Source organism: Salvelinus sp. IW2-2015, linkage group LG11 (assembly GCF_002910315.2).
Source record: "Salvelinus sp. IW2-2015 linkage group LG11, ASM291031v2, whole genome shotgun sequence".
In the NCBI taxonomy this organism is placed as follows: domain Eukaryota; kingdom Metazoa; phylum Chordata; class Actinopteri; order Salmoniformes; family Salmonidae; genus Salvelinus; species Salvelinus sp. IW2-2015.
The window spans coordinates 45,247,701-45,252,410 of record NC_036851.1 but is presented as its reverse complement, the minus strand read 5'-3'; the positions used below and the strand labels follow the sequence as shown (position 1 = coordinate 45,252,410).

The following is a 4,710-nucleotide window of genomic DNA, read 5'->3' as shown; positions in this document are numbered from 1 at the left end:
TCAAAGGTCTGTATATAACACACCCTGCATGTCTGCACACTAAAATAATGCAGGACAAATCCATACACATCAACTGAACAGACAAATGAATGGATGCAGTAGCCTCCCTGCAGCCTTGTATTACACACAGTATACCGCACAAACATCATAAGAGGCCAAATTCGTCAAAAAACGAACCCAAAAAAACCCAAATTCCTCTGCCACCGCGAGGACATATTAACCAAAATTGAAAGCAACAATACTAACTAAAATAATTCAACACATATTGGTCCTCAGCAGCCGACCACTGTCGTCATCAGGGAAGATGCCGGATTGTCCCAGTCCATGGCTGGTGGCACTCTGGGGGCCCTCTCCTTCCTCAGGCAGGCCACATTGTGGAGGACAGCACAAGCCACAGTAATATCACATGCCTAACAGGGCTGACCCTTAATTTGTGAAGGCAGTGAAAGCGTGCCTTCAGGAGGCCAAAGGTCATTTCAACTCTGGCCCTGGTCCTGGCATGGGCATGGTTGTAGGCCTGCTGTGCTTCCTGGGGGTCTGTGAAAGGTGTCAGGAGAAAAGGCTGGCAGCCATACCCCCTGTCTCCCAGCAACACACCAGAGAATTCACCTGTCAACACAAAATCTCATCAATACTACCTCATAAACACAGTGATATTCTTGACACAGCCATGATGGTTATAAATAGGGGTTGTTGGCTTACCTTGTGATAGGCACTGATAGATTTCAGAGGCCCGAAAGATTCTGGAGTCAGGACTGAGCCAGGCCATTTTGCCACAACATTGCTGATCACACAGTCAGCATTGCAGACCATCTGAAATCATAAGATGAGGAATATTACACCAATCAATGCACATCACTGCAATGCAGAGTGTTCGTCAATGGACAATATCAAAAAGTTATGTTTCACCTGAACATTAATGCTGTGAAAGGATTTCCTATTCACAAAATCGGCCTCATGGGCACCTGAGGGGGCTTTTATCCGTATGTGTGTGCAGTCCACTGCACAATGACATTGGGGAAACCTGTCACACAAAGTAATGAGTATCCTACTATGTGTTAACAGTGTTCCTGTAATTTGTAGATCCTCTTACCTGCAATCCTATAGAACTCCTCTTTGATGTCACAGAGTCTTCTTGTGGCCAGGGAAGGAGATGAAGACATCTGCTAATGCTTTGATAGCCAGACACACACTCCTTATTGTGCGGCAAATTGTGGCCTTGTTCAGCTGTTCTGCATCCCCACTGAGTACAGGAAGGCTCCACTAGCAAAAAAGCGCAAGGCCACACAAACCATTGCTCCACACTCAGTGCATGGCTCCGTGCAGTGCGGTGCTTAATCCTGGGACCCAGTAGTCTGCATAGATACCTGATGCCATCTGCAGAAAACCTGTATCTTTCATAAGATGGTCACAGGAAGGCCAGTGGGTCCAACCGGTCCCTGAAGACCCTTTCTCGCCTGAAGGCTCTCCTCAGCAACAGTGCTTCTTCATCCACCACATCTCGCACGAATGGGCATGCCATTGTCAGAGCAGAAAGGAACACACAATTTGGGCCTTCATATAGGCTAGTGGCCACACCTGGTGCTGGGGGGGTGGCAAAAGAGGGCGATGCCTTATAACGATGACTTGGTTGTACTGATTGCTGGGGAAAAAAAAAAAAACCTTAGAAAGATGCCACCGTCCTGTGTGCTCACAATAAGAGCTCATATGTCATGGCTCACTTGACTTTACGAGAATATACCTAATTTTTATTTTGAGCTGTGTCATCTTCTTGGAGCTGGGGGAGGAAAGAAAAATAATGATTAATACATTTGTGTTACAGTTAGCATACAGTGTACATTGAAGGCATATCTCACCTCCCTCTCAAGTTTTTTTATTTCAAGGTCCAGTTTCCTAATTGTCCTCTTTTTATTTCGGACTCCAGTGCAAGATTTTCCATCTTTTTCTTCTTGTACTGAATGTCTATGTCTGCCAGTTCTATTTGGCGCCGGAGGTGGTTGCCATACAACTTTCTGATAGCTTGTGAGCTCTGTGAACACAATACAATTAGCGCAGCTGGAATTTGGCAGGATGTGTGTCCTTTTATTAATACGCACTATGTTGCCAGGCTGGTTTTCCCACTGTATAGCATCTTGGTCCTGTAAAAGAAATTAGATTTTTTGATTTTGATGAGGACTCCTCACCATTGTAGAGTAAATAGTACTTTCACAGTCTTAACATGATACCTCATGCCTTCTGGAATCCAGAGAGATGGTCTCCTCCTCATCATCGTCTCCATCATGTGCTGTTGCTGCTGCACTGGGGCCTTCACCCTATCACATTTAATCGGATTCATATTGAAGCTAGTAGACAAGACATGCCAGGCCTACAGTATGCCTTTGATGGAGTACTCACTGGATCAGCATCGTCTGGTGCTGTGCTGGTGGCTCTAACAGGAACACAGTGCTGCCAGACACTGCAAGGCAATAGGTAAACCAAAGTCAGACAGTCCAAATTGATTCAATATGAATGTGGTTGTATCCCATGTAAGGATGGAAGGACATACCTTGAATGAAGCGGGTGGCATCTTGGGAGGAACCTATGCTCGTCTCTTTCCCCCAGGGATCCCCTCTAAGACGGGCCTGCCTTTATTTAGCTCCAAGGCCATGTCCTCTGCTGGGGTAAGGTCAGCCTTTGGTGACCCACCACCCTGCCTTGTCTGTGGTATTCTTTTTCACTGCTAAAACAGTACAGACAATGTGTGAGCAGGCACCTTCTGGGTACAATATATGCTTGTGCTTTGTTAAATATTAGTCAGGGACCATACCATTCTGCAGAATGTTCTTGTATTTGATTTTGACCTGCTGCCATGTCCGTTTTGGCCCGTTCATGTTTAATCTACACACACACACACACACACACATTTAATGGAGTCACACTGCAAAAAATTACTTGGTATTTTTGTCTTGTTTTCAGTAAAAATATCAAAAAATTTATCACAGCTTTATACAGTGTGATGGAGTTACTTTACACAATTTCACTCATATCTGCAGTGCATTTCAATTAAAAATTTAACCGTTTCATAATTACAGTACAACTGCATTTTTGGAGATGTGAATTAAATATTTGAATTGTAATTGTGATGTTTCAGCGGAGCGGTGAGTGTGTAATTGTGCACTACTTACGCATTCAGGCGGTCTGCAATACTTTGCCACGCTTTTTCTCTTTGCTTTATCAGTGTGGCGGTGTTGCCTTTCTTCTTAATTATATKTTTTACCTCCTCGTATGCCTCCATGAGGATTTGTGCTTCCGACGGGGAAAAGTACGCGGCTCTAGTTGCCATGGTAAATCAGTTAATCTGTGATCTGTGGCGGGGTCTATTTGAGTGAGCCGTGAGCGCGCACCTATCKAGGATTGGTTTCACCTGGCTTAATGAATCCGTGTCTGCTCATCCTGGCTTGGTCTTTGTGCAACCAATTAAGCCTGGACGCACATGTTTTGGCTTCATTGAGCTCAGCTGAGTCATTTATCCCGGATGTCTTAATTCTACTTTTGTGCAACAGGCCCCTGTTGTTCTCGGCACCAACCGAAAAAGGCACCAACTTCCGAATTTTTCTATAATTATTCTATAGACTCACTGATATGGTGAAATTCTGTACACAACAATATGTACACACAAACACGTACACATACTGTATGTACACACTGAAACACAAACCCTCCTGTGAAACTTGATAAACACATGCATGTGTACACTGTCTGTGAGGCTTTTGTTTTTAATCTAATGGAATTTTGTTCATACACACACACACACACACACACACACAACTAGGGCACAGAGGGGAAGAAGTAGGGCATGAAATCTCTCGGTTTGAAAAACTAATTGATTTAATATTTCAAAGAAGGTCAGCATATGGTAGGCCTACACTGGTTGCTTAGTAACACCTCAGAGAAACAAAATAAATTGGAATCACCACCAGTGACTCAAAGTCTCTGGTTAAAATACAATATATTCCCTATTTGTTTTAGATAAAATATACTATGATAATTGGACACATGATAATACTACATTCTACTTCACAACAATTGTTGTATTTTTCAATTGACTAAGTAAGTAGCCAACAGTCGACTCCTGTTAAAGCCAATGGCTTGGAATTGCAGTGAGAGCGTGGAAAACTGTATTGCACATAGAAATTATTCGCACCTATCCAAAGTGCACTTATCAGGAGTCAACTATATATCTTCACTGTGCACTGTGCCTTCCAATTATTACAACTGTGACCATGCAGTTGCCATTATGTGGGTGCAAAGAATGTGGCTGTTTTACAAAGCAGCAGTATACTCTCAAGCTAAGTCATTGGAGTTTATGGGCTTGGTAGTAACAATTTGGACATTCACATGACTAGGAAATAGWTTGTATGCTCTATTTGAGAAACATTGTTGATGATCTTGGAGGTATGATTGGTTTATCAGAAGAGGGCTCATAGCATACAGGATTCCTTTCCTCCAATCTAAACCAATTCTGAAATCATGCTAAATCCAGTTTGAAAGACCTCTGCATGTTTTGAGGTACAGTAGCCAGCTTGTGGTTAAATGTTGTCTCATTCTCATTTTCCTCTGTCTGTGATTCAGTGTCAGTAAAAGTTACAATCCAAGGTATCTCTTTCTGAACTCTCTCTTCAATTCAAACTGTTGCTTTTGTCCCTCTGTGTGTGTGTGTGTGTGTGTGTG

At 43.1% G+C, this 4,710-nt stretch overlaps 2 long non-coding RNA genes across 3 annotated transcripts; both read right to left on the bottom strand.

Annotated features, from left to right (window-relative positions):
* Positions 1-286: 286 nt before the first annotated feature.
* Positions 287-1,257, bottom strand: LOC139028349 (uncharacterized). 2 transcript variants are annotated; one of them, XR_011480535.1, is made up of 3 exons: positions 1,094-1,257; positions 703-813; positions 287-609 (listed from the first exon to the last, which is right to left on the bottom strand). It is a non-coding gene; the product is annotated as an uncharacterized lncRNA (long non-coding RNA). The 2 variants fall into 2 exon arrangements; XR_011480536.1 differs by lacking the exon at positions 1,094-1,257 and adding an exon at positions 910-994.
* Positions 1,258-1,649: 392 nt separating this feature from the next.
* On the bottom strand, positions 1,650-2,684 carry LOC139028410 (uncharacterized). Its single transcript, XR_011480637.1, has 4 exons — positions 2,546-2,684; positions 2,395-2,455; positions 2,097-2,312; positions 1,650-2,029 (listed from the first exon to the last, which is right to left on the bottom strand). It is a non-coding gene; the product is annotated as an uncharacterized lncRNA (long non-coding RNA).
* Positions 2,685-4,710: the final 2,026 nt, after the last annotated feature.